Genomic DNA, 12185 nt, shown 5'->3' with positions numbered 1-12185 from the left:
CATAAAGGTCAATGTCACTCTTTTATGCTTATAACATCATGTGTTGTTATAATTTTGTCTTTTTGTTTACTCTAAAATGTTACTCTTTTTATTTCCCAAGATTATTTTGAAGTGATAACGAACTTGTTCGTCGGAGTGTTTGTAGGAAGGTATGTACGCTCTTGTCATGAATAGATCAAAATGAGTCTTGAGGTCATTACAGGTAATGTTCTTCTATTGCTTCTTTTCACTTGGTTTTTACAATAAATGCAAAGTGATTGTTTTGTTACAAGTAGTAAATACTGCACAAATCCATAACAAATATTGAGCAGTTTCTCGCATTTTCTTTTTTATATTATATTGGTAAGGGTTGTATTGTGTTTTGATTTCACTGTTTCTTTTGGTCATATTTGATAGGGAGAGCCAACCGTTGAGGTTACAAATGAAGGTGTTGATGCTGCAGGGCATACAATTGGTACATCTTTGGAGGTCGTGTTCAAACTTAGGAAGGTTCTCAACCCCAAGAGTGTGATCAAACCAACATCACTAGCTAAGCATTATTTTGAGAATAACATCTATCGAATCAATTTCAGACGAAAGACCTTGGTAAACTCCTATATTTTTTGGGTATTGAGGTAATTCAATCTAATGATGATATGGTAATTTCTCCGGGGAAATATGCTATGGATACTTTTGAAGAAACAAGTTTGTAGATAATGCACTCATAGAAAGTAAGTCACTTTAACTTGTTGGTATCATCCAAAGGTAACTAGAAATACTATGTTTGGTTTGGTAGGACTTTCTAACTGTATGTTGTTCTTTTTCCTTTTTCAAAGACTTCCCATAAAGGTCAATGTCACTCTTTTATGCTTATAACATCACGTGTTGTCATAATTTTGTATTTTTGTTTACTCTAAAATGTTACTCTTTTTATTTCCCAGGATTATTTTGAAGTGATAACTAACTTGTTCGTCGGAGTGTTTGTAGGAAGGTATGTACGCTCTTGTCATGAATAGATCAAAATGAGTCTTGAGGTCATTACAGGTAATGTTCTTCTATTGCTTCTTTTCATTTGGTTTTTACAATAAATGCAAAGTGATTGTTTTGTTACAAGTAGTAAATACTGCACAAATCCATAACAAATATTGAGCAGTTTCTCGCATTTTCTTTTTTATATTATACTGGTAAGGGTTGTATTGTGTTTTGATTTCACTGTTTCTTTTGGTCATATTTGATAGGGAGAGCCAGCCGTTGAGGTTACAAATGAAGGTGTTGATGCTGCAGGGCATACAATTGGTACATCTTTGGAGGTCGTGTTCAAACTTAGGAAGGTTCTCAACCCCAAGAGTGTGATCAAACCAACATCACTAGCTAAAGATTATTTTGAGAATAACATCTATCGAATAAATTTCAGACGAAAGACCTTGGTAAACTCCTATATTTTTTGGGTATTGAGGTAATTCAATCTAATGATGATATGGTAATTTCTCCGGGAAATATGCTATGGATACTTTTGAAGAAACAAGTTTGTAGATAATGCACTCATAGAAAGTAAGTCACTTTAACTTGTTGGTATCATCCAAAGGTAACTAGAAATACTATGTTTGGTTTGGTAGGACTTTCTAACTGTATGTTGTTCTTTTTCCTTTTTAAATACTTCCCATAAAGGTCAATGTCACTCTTTTATGCTTATAACATCATGTGTTGTTATAATTTTGTCTTTTTGTTTACTCTAAAATGTTACTCTTTTTATTTCCCAAGATTATTTTGAAGTGATAACTAACTTGTTCGTCGGAGTGTTTGTAGGAAGGTATGTACGCTCTTGTCATGAATAGATCAAAATGAGTCTTGAGGTCATTACAGGTAATGTTCTTCTATTGCTTCTTTTCACTTGGTTTTTACAATAAATGCAAAGTGATTGTTTTGTTACAAGTAGTAAATACTGCACAAATCCATAACAAATATTGAGCAGTTTCTCGCATTTTCTTTTTTATATTATATTGGTAAGGGTTGTATTGTGTTTTGATTTCACTGTTTCTTTTGGTCATATTTGATAGGGAGAGCCAGCCGTTGAGGTTACAAATGAAGGTGTTCATGCTGCAGGGCATACAATTGGTACATCTTTGGAGGTCGTGTTCAAACTTAGGAAGGTTCTCAACCCCAAGAGTGTGATCAAACCAACATCACTAGCTAAGCATTATTTTGAGAATAACATCTATTGAATCAATTTCAGACGAAAGACCTTGGTAAACTCCTATATTTTTTGGGTATTGAGGTAATTCAATCTAATGATGATATGGTAATTTCTCGGGGAAATATGCTATGGATACTTTTGAAGAAACAAGTTTGTAGATAATGCACTCATAGAAAGTAAGTCACTTTAACTTGTTGGTATCATCCAAAGGTAACTAGAAATACTATGTTTGGTTTGGTAGGACTTTCTAACTGTATGTTGTTCTTTTTCCTTTTTCAAATACTTCCCATAAAGGTCAATGTCACTCTTTTATGCTTATAACATCATGTGTTGTTATAATTTTGTCTTTTTGTTTACTCTAAAATGTTACTCTTTTTATTTCCCAGGATTATTTTGAAGTGATAACTAACTTGTTCGTCGGAGTGTTTGTAGGAAGGTATGTACGCTCTTGTCATGAATAGATCAAAATGAGTCTTGAGGTCATTACAGGTAATGTTCTTCTATTGCTTCTTTTCATTTGGTTTTTACAATAAATGCAAAGTGATTGTTTTGTTACAAGTAGTAAATACTGCACAAATCCATAACAAATATTGAGCAGTTTCTCGCATTTTCTTTTTTATATTATACTGGTAAGGGTTGTATTGTGTTTTGATTTCACTGTTTCTTTTGGTCATATTTGATAGGGAGAGCCAGCCGTTGAGGTTACAAATGAAGGTGTTGATGCTGCAGGGCATACAATTGGTACATCTTTGGAGGTCGTGTTCAAACTTAGGAAGGTTCTCAACCCCAAGAGTGTGATCAAACCAACATCACTAGCTAAAGATTATTTTGAGAATAACATCTATCGAATAAATTTCAGACGAAAGACCTTGGTAAACTCCTATATTTTTTGGGTATTGAGGTAATTCAATCTAATGATGATATGGTAATTTCTCCGGGGAAATATGCTATGGATACTTTTGAAGAAACAAGTTTGTAGATAATGCACTCATAGAAAGTAAGTCACTTTAACTTGTTGGTATCATCCAAAGGTAACTAGAAATACTATGTTTGGTTTGGTAGGACTTTCTAACTGTATGTTGTTCTTTTTCCTTTTTCAAAGACTTCCCATAAAGGTCAATGTCACTCTTTTATGCTTATAACATCACGTGTTGTCATAATTTTGTATTTTTGTTTACTCTAAAATGTTACTCTTTTTATTTCCCAGGATTATTTTGAAGTGATAACTAACTTGTTCGTCGGAGTGTTTGTAGGAAGGTATGTACGCTCTTGTCATGAATAAATCAAAATGAGTCTTGAGGTCATTACAGGTAATGTTCTTCTATTGCTTTTTTTCATTTGGTTTTTACAATAAATGCAAAGTGATTGTTTTGTTACAAGTAGTAAATACTGCACAAATCCATAACAAATATTGAGCAGTTTCTCGCATTTTCTTTTTTATATTATACTGGTAAGGGTTGTATTGTGTTTTGATTTCACTGTTTCTTTTGGTCATATTTGATAGGGAGAGCCAACCGTTGAGGTTACAAATGAAGGTGTTGATGCTGCAGGGCATACAATTGGTACATCTTTGGAGGTCGTGTTCAAACTTAGGAAGGTTCTCAACCCCAAGAGTGTGATCAAACCAACATCACTAGCTAAAGATTATTTTGAGAATAACATCTATCGAATAAAATTTCAGACGAAAGACCTTCGTAAACTCCTATATTTTTTGGGTATTGAGGTAATTCAATCTAATGATGATATGGTAATTTCTCCAGGGAAATATGCTATGGATACTTTTGAAGAAACAAGTTTGTAGATAATGCACTCATAGAAAGTAAGTCACTTTAACATGTTGGTATCATCGAAAGGTAACTAGAAATACTATGTTTGGTTTGGTAGGACTTTCTAACTGTATGTTGTTCTTTTTCCTTTTTCAAAGACTTCCCATAAAGGTCAATGTCACTCTTTTATGCTTATAACATCACGTGTTGTCATAATTTTGTATTTTTGTTTACTCTAAAATGTTAGTCTTTTTATTTCCCAGGATTATTTTGAAGTGATAACTAACTTGTTCGTCGGAGTGTTTGTAGGAAGGTATGTACGCTCTTGTCATGAATAAATCAAAATGAGTCTTGAGGTCATTACAGGTAATGTTCTTCTATTGCTTTTTTTCATTTGGTTTTTACAATAAATGCAAAGTGATTGTTTTGTTACAAGTAGTAAATACTGCACAAATCCATAACAAATATTGAGCAGTTTCTCGCATTTTCTTTTTTATATTATATTGGTAAGGGTTGTATTGTGTTTTGATTTCACTGTTTCTTTTGGTCATATTTGATAGGGAGAGCCAACCGTTGAGGTTACAAATGAAGGTGTTGATGCTGCAGGGCATACAATTGGTACATCTTTGGAGGTCGTGTTCAAACTTAGGAAGGTTCTCAACCCCAAGAGTGTGATCAAACCAACATCACTAGCTAAAGATTATTTTGAGAATAACATCTATCGAATAAATTTCAGACGAAAGACCTTCGTAAACTCCTATATTTTTTGGGTATTGAGGTAATTCAATCTAATGATGATATGGTAATTTCTCCAGGGAAATATGCTATGGATACTTTTGAAGAAACAAGTTTGTAGATAATGCACTCATAGAAAATAAGTCACTTTAACTTTTTGGTATCATCCAAAGGTAACTAGAAATACTATGTTTGGTTTGGTAGGACTTTCTAACTGTATGTTGTTCTTTTTCCTTTTTAAATACTTCCCATAAAGGTCAATGTCACTCTTTTATGCTTATAACATCATGTGTTGTTATAATTTTGTCTTTTTGTTTACTCTAAAATGTTACTCTTTTTATTTCCCAAAATTATTTTGAAGTGATAACTAACTTGTTCGTCGGAGTGTTTGTAGGAAGGTATGTACGCTCTTGTCATGAATAGATCAAAATGAGTCTTGAGGTCATTACAGGTAATGTTCTTCTATTGCTTCTTTTCACTTGGTTTTTACAATAAATGCAAAGTGATTGTTTTGTTACAAGTAGTAAATACTGCACAAATCCATAACAAATATTGAGCAGTTTCTCGCATTTTCTTTTTTATATTATATTGGTAAGGGTTGTATTGTGTTTTGATTTCACTGTTTCTTTTGGTCATATTTGATAGGGAGAGCCAGCCGTTGAGGTTACAAATGAAGGTGTTCATGCTGCAGGGCATACAATTGGTACATCTTTGGAGGTCGTGTTCAAACTTAGGAAGGTTCTCAACCCCAAGAGTGTGATCAAACCAACATCACTAGCTAAGCATTATTTTGAGAATAACATCTATCGAATCAATTTCAGACGAAAGACCTTGGTAAACTCCTATATTTTTTGGGTATTGAGGTAATTCAATCTAATGATGATATGGTAATTTCTTCGGGGAAATATGCTATGGATACTTTTGAAGAAACAAGTTTGTAGATAATGCACTCATGGAAAGTAAGTCACTTTAACTTGTTGGTATCATCCAAAGGTATCTAGAAATACTATGTTTGGTTTGGTAGGACTTTCTAACTGTATGTTGTTCTTTTTCCTTTTTCAAATACTTCCCATAAAGGTCAATGTCACTCTTTTATGCTTATAACATCATGTGTTGTTATAATTTTGTCATTTTGTTTACTCTAAAATGTTACTCTTTTTATTTCCCAAAATTATTTTGAAGTGATAACTAACTTGTTCGTCGGAGTGTTTGTAGGAAGGTATGTACGCTCTTGTCATGAATAGATCAAAATGAGTCTTGAGGTCATTACAGGTAATGTTCTTCTATTGCTTCTTTTCATTTGGTTTTTACAATAAATGCAAAGTGATTGTTTTGTTACAAGTAGTAAATACTGCACAAATCCATAACAAATATTGAGCAGTTTCTCGCATTTTCTTTTTTATATTATACTGGTAAGGGTTGTATTGTGTTTTGATTTCACTGTTTCTTTTGGTCATATTTGATAGGGAGAGCCAGCCGTTGAGGTTACAAATGAAGGTGTTGATGCTGCAGGGCATACAATTGGTACATCTTTGGAGGTCGTGTTCAAACTTAGGAAGGTTCTCAACCCCAAGAGTGTGATCAAACCAACATCACTAGCTAAAGATTATTTTGAGAATAACATCTATCGAATCAATTTCAGACGAAAGACCTTGGTAAACTCCTATATTTTTTGGGTATTGAGGTAATTCAATCTAATGATGATATGGTAATTTCTCCGGGGAAATATGCTATGGATACTTTTGAAGAAACAAGTTTGTAGATAATGCACTCATAGAAAGTAAGTCACTTTAACTTGTTGGTATCATCCAAAGGTAACTAGAAATACTATGTTTGGTTTGGTAGGACTTTCTAACTGTATGTTGTTCTTTTTCCTTTTTCAAATACTTCCCATAAAGGTCAATGTCACTCTTTTATGCTTATAACATCATGTGTTGTTATAATTTTGTCTTTTTGTTTACTCTAAAATGTTACTCTTTTTATTTCCCAGGATTATTTTGAAGTGATAACTAACTTGTTCGTCGGAGTGTTTGTAGGAAGGTATGTACGCTCTTGTCATGAATAGATCAAAATGAGTCTTGAGGTCATTACAGGTAATGTTCTTCTATTGCTTCTTTTCATTTGGTTTTTACAATAAATGCAAAGTGATTGTTTTGTTACAAGTAGTAAATACTGCACAAATCCATAACAAATATTGAGCAGTTTCTCGCATTTTCTTTTTTATATTATACTGGTAAGGGTTGTATTGTGTTTTGATTTCACTGTTTCTTTTGGTCATATTTGATAGGGAGAGCCAGCCGTTGAGGTTACAAATGAAGGTGTTGATGCTGCAGGGCATACAATTGGTACATCTTTGGAGGTCGTGTTCAAACTTAGGAAGGTTCTCAACCCCAAGAGTGTGATCAAACCAACATCACTAGCTAAAGATTATTTTGAGAATAACATCTATCGAATAAATTTCAGACAAAAGACCTTGGTAAACTCCTATATTTTTTGGGTATTGAGGTAATTCAATCTAATGATGATATGGTAATTTCTCCGGGGAAATATGCTATGGATACTTTTGAAGAAACAAGTTTGTAGATAATGCACTCATAGAAAGTAAGTCACTTTAACTTGTTGGTATCATCCAAAGGTAACTAGAAATACTATGTTTGGTTTGGTAGGACTTTCTAACTGTATGTTGTTCTTTTTCCTTTTTCAAAGACTTCCCATAAAGGTCAATGTCACTCTTTTATGCTTATAACATCACGTGTTGTCATAATTTTGTATTTTTGTTTACTCTAAAATGTTACTCTTTTTATTTCCCAGGATTATTTTGAAGTGATAACTAACTTGTTCGTCGGAGTGTTTGTAGGAAGGTATGTACGCTCTTGTCATGAATAGATCAAAATGAGTCTTGAGGTCATTACAGGTAATGTTCTTCTATTGCTTCTTTTCATTTGGTTTTTACAATAAATGCAAAGTGATTGTTTTGTTACAAGTAGTAAATACTGCACAAATCCATAACAAATATTGAGCAGTTTCTCGCATTTTCTTTTTATATTATACTGGTAAGGGTTGTATTGTGTTTTGATTTCACTGTTTCTTTTGGTCATATTTGATAGGGAGAGCCAGCCGTTGAGGTTACAAATGAAGGTGTTGATGCTGCAGGGCATACAATTGGTACATCTTTGGAGGTCGTGTTCAAACTTAGGAAGGTTCTCAACCCCAAGAGTGTGATCAAACCAACATCACTAGCTAAAGATTATTTTGAGAATAACATCTATCGAATCAATTTCAGACGAAAGACCTTGGTAAACTCCTATATTTTTTGGGTATTGAGGTAATTCAATCTAATGATGATATGGTAATTTCTCCGGGGAAATATGCTATGGATACTTTTGAAGAAACAAGTTTGTAGATAATGCACTCATAGAAAGTAAGTCACTTTAACTTGTTGGTATCATCCAAAGGTAACTAGAAATACTATGTTTGGTTTGGTAGGACTTTCTAACTGTATGTTGTTCTTTTTCCTTTTTCAAATACTTCCCATAAAGGTCAATGTCACTCTTTTATGCTTATAACATCATGTGTTGTTATAATTTTGTCTTTTTGTTTACTCTAAAATGTTACTCTTTTTATTTCCCAGGATTATTTTGAAGTGATAACTAACTTGTTCGTCGGAGTGTTTGTAGGAAGGTATGTACGCTCTTGTCATGAATAGATCAAAATGAGTCTTGAGGTCATTACAGGTAATGTTCTTCTATTGCTTCTTTTCATTTGGTTTTTACAATAAATGCAAAGTGATTGTTTTGTTACAAGTAGTAAATACTGCACAAATCCATAACAAATATTGAGCAGTTTCTCGCATTTTCTTTTTTATATTATATTGGTAAGGGTTGTATTGTGTTTTGATTTCACTGTTTCTTTTGGTCATATTTGATAGGGAGAGCCAGCCGTTGAGGTTACAAATGAAGGTGTTGATGCTGCAGGGCATACAATTGGTACATCTTTGGAGGTCGTGTTCAAACTTAGGAAGGTTCTCAACCCCAAGAGTGTGATCAAACCAACATCACTAGCTAAAGATTATTTTGAGAATAACATCTATCGAATCAATTTCAGACGAAAGACCTTGGTAAACTCCTATATTTTTTGGGTATTGAGGTAATTCAATCTAATGATGATATGGTAATTTCTCCGGGGAAATATGCTATGGATACTTTTGAAGAAACAAGTTTGTAGATAATGCACTCATAGAAAGTAAGTCACTTTAACTTGTTGGTATCATCCAAAGGTAACTAGAAATACTATGTTTGGTTTGGTAGGACTTTCTAACTGTATGTTGTTCTTTTTCCTTTTTCAAAGACTTCCCATAAAGGTCAATGTCACTCTTTTATGCTTATAACATCATGTGTTGTTATAATTTTGTCTTTTTGTTTACTCTAAAATGTTACTCTTTTTATTTCCCAAGATTATTTTGAAGTGATAACTAACTTGTTCGTCGGAGTGTTTGTAGGAAGGTATGTACGCTCTTGTCATGAATAGATCAAAATGAGTCTTGAGGTCATTACAGGTAATGTTCTTCTATTGCTTCTTTTCATTTGGTTTTTACAATAAATGCAAAGTGATTGTTTTGTTACAAGTAGTAAATACTGCACAAATCCATAACAAATATTGAGCAGTTTCTCGCATTTTCTTTTTTATATTATACTGGTAAGGGTTGTATTGTGTTTTGATTTCACTGTTTCTTTTGGTCATATTTGATAGGGAGAGCCAGCCGTTGAGGTTACAAATGAAGGTGTTGATGCTGCAGGGCATACAATTGGTACATCTTTGGAGGTCGTGTTCAAACTTAGGAAGGTTCTCAACCCCAAGAGTGTGATCAAACCAACATCACTAGCTAAAGATTATTTTGAGAATAACATCTATCGAATCAATTTCAGACGAAAGACCTTGGTAAACTCCTATATTTTTTGGGTATTGAGGTAATTCAATCTAATGATGATATGGTAATTTCTCCGGGGAAATATGCTATGGATACTTTTGAAGAAACAAGTTTGTAGATAATGCACTCATAGAAAGTAAGTCACTTTAACTTGTTGGTATCATCCAAAGGTAACTAGAAATACTATGTTTGGTTTGGTAGGACTTTCTAACTGTATGTTGTTCTTTTTCCTTTTTCAAATACTTCCCATAAAGGTCAATGTCACTCTTTTATGCTTATAACATCATGTGTTGTTATAATTTTGTCTTTTTGTTTACTCTAAAATGTTACTCTTTTTATTTCCCAGGATTATTTTGAAGTGATAACTAACTTGTTCGTCGGAGTGTTTGTAGGAAGGTATGTACGCTCTTGTCATGAATAGATCAAAATGAGTCTTGAGGTCATTACAGGTAATGTTCTTCTATTGCTTCTTTTCATTTGGTTTTTACAATAAATGCAAAGTGATTGTTTTGTTACAAGTAGTAAATACTGCACAAATCCATAACAAATATTGAGCAGTTTCTCGCATTTTCTTTTTTATATTATACTGGTAAGGGTTGTATTGTGTTTTGATTTCACTGTTTCTTTTGTCATATTTGATAGGGAGAGCCAACCGTTGAGGTTACAAATGAAGGTGTTGATGCTGCAGGGCATACAATTGGTACATCTTTGGAGGTCGTGTTCAAACTTAGGAAGGTTCTCAACCCCAAGAGTGTGATCAAACCAACATCACTAGCTAAGCATTATTTTGAGAATAACATCTATCGAATCAATTTCAGACGAAAGACCTTGGTAAACTCCTATATTTTTTGGGTATTGAGGTAATTCAATCTAATGATGATATGGTAATTTCTCCGGGGAAATATGCTATGGATACTTTTGAAGAAACAAGTTTGTAGATAATGCACTCATAGAAAGTAAGTCACTTTAACTTGTTGGTATCATCCAAAGGTAACTAGAAATACTATGTTTGGTTTGGTAGGACTTTCTAACTGTATGTTGTTCTTTTTCCTTTTTCAAATACTTCCCATAAAGGTCAATGTCACTCTTTTATGCTTATAACATCATGTGTTGTTATAATTTTGTCTTTTTGTTTACTCTAAAATGTTACTCTTTTTATTTCCCAAGATTATTTTGAAGTGATAACTAACTTGTTCGTCGGAGTGTTTGTAGGAAGGTATGTACGCTCTTGTCATGAATAGATCAAAATGAGTCTTGAGGTCATTACAGGTAATGTTCTTCTATTGCTTCTTTTCATTTGGTTTTTACAATAAATGCAAAGTGATTGTTTTGTTACAAGTAGTAAATACTGCACAAATCCATAACAAATATTGAGCAGTTTCTCGCATTTTCTTTTTTATATTATACTGGTAAGGGTTGTATTGTGTTTTGATTTCACTGTTTCTTTTGGTCATATTTGATAGGGAGAGCCAGCCGTTGAGGTTACAAATGAAGGTGTTGATGCTGCAGGGCATACAATTGGTACATCTTTGGAGGTCGTGTTCAAACTTAGGAAGGTTCTCAACCCCAAGAGTGTGATCAAACCAACATCACTAGCTAAAGATTATTTTGAGAATAACATCTATCGAATCAATTTCAGACGAAAGACCTTGGTAAACTCCTATATTTTTTGGGTATTGAGGTAATTCAATCTAATGATGATATGGTAATTTCTCCGGGGAAATATGCTATGGATACTTTTGAAGAAACAAGTTTGTAGATAATGCACTCATAGAAAGTAAGTCACTTTAACTTGTTGGTATCATCCAAAGGTAACTAGAAATACTATGTTTGGTTTGGTAGGACTTTCTAACTGTATGTTGTTCTTTTTCCTTTTTCAAAGACTTCCCATAAAGGTCAATGTCACTCTTTTATGCTTATAACATCACGTGTTGTCATAATTTTGTATTTTTGTTTACTCTAAAATGTTACTCTTTTTATTTCCCAGGATTATTTTGAAGTGATAACTAACTTGTTCGTCGGAGTGTTTGTAGGAAGGTATGTACGCTCTTGTCATGAATAGATCAAAATGAGTCTTGAGGTCATTACAGGTAATGTTCTTCTATTGCTTCTTTTCATTTGGTTTTTACAATAAATGCAAAGTGATTGTTTTGTTACAAGTAGTAAATACTGCACAAATCCATAACAAATATTGAGCAGTTTCTCGCATTTTCTTTTTTATATTATACTGGTAAGGGTTGTATTGTGTTTTGATTTCACTGTTTCTTTTGGTCATATTTGATAGGGAGAGCCAACCGTTGAGGTTACAAATGAAGGTGTTGATGCTGCAGGGCATACAATTGGTACATCTTTGGAGGTCGTGTTCAAACTTAGGAAGGTTCTCAACCCCAAGAGTGTGATCAAACCAACATCACTAGCTAAAGATTATTTTGAGAATAACATCTATCGAATAAATTTCAGACGAAAGACCTTGGTAAACTCCTATATTTTTGGGTATTGATTCAATCTAATGATGATATGGTAATTTCTCCAGGGAAATATGCTATGGATACTTTTGAAGAAACAAGTTTGTAGATAATGCACT

At 33.2% G+C, this 12185-nt stretch overlaps 1 long non-coding RNA gene across 1 annotated transcript; it reads left to right on the top strand.

Annotated features, from left to right (window-relative positions):
- The first annotated feature begins 247 nt into the window (after positions 1 to 247).
- Positions 248 to 8198, top strand: LOC127128308 (uncharacterized). Its single transcript, XR_007805839.1, has 3 exons — positions 248 to 489; positions 2950 to 3483; positions 6962 to 8198. It is a non-coding gene; the product is annotated as an uncharacterized LOC127128308 (long non-coding RNA).
- The last annotated feature ends 3987 nt before the right edge of the window (positions 8199 to 12185 follow it).

Source organism: Lathyrus oleraceus, chromosome 3 (assembly GCF_024323335.1).
Source record: "Lathyrus oleraceus cultivar Zhongwan6 chromosome 3, CAAS_Psat_ZW6_1.0, whole genome shotgun sequence".
In the NCBI taxonomy this organism is placed as follows: domain Eukaryota; kingdom Viridiplantae; phylum Streptophyta; class Magnoliopsida; order Fabales; family Fabaceae; genus Lathyrus; species Lathyrus oleraceus.
Note: the sequence above shows the minus strand (reverse complement) of the source record. Positions and strands in the feature narration are given on the sequence as shown.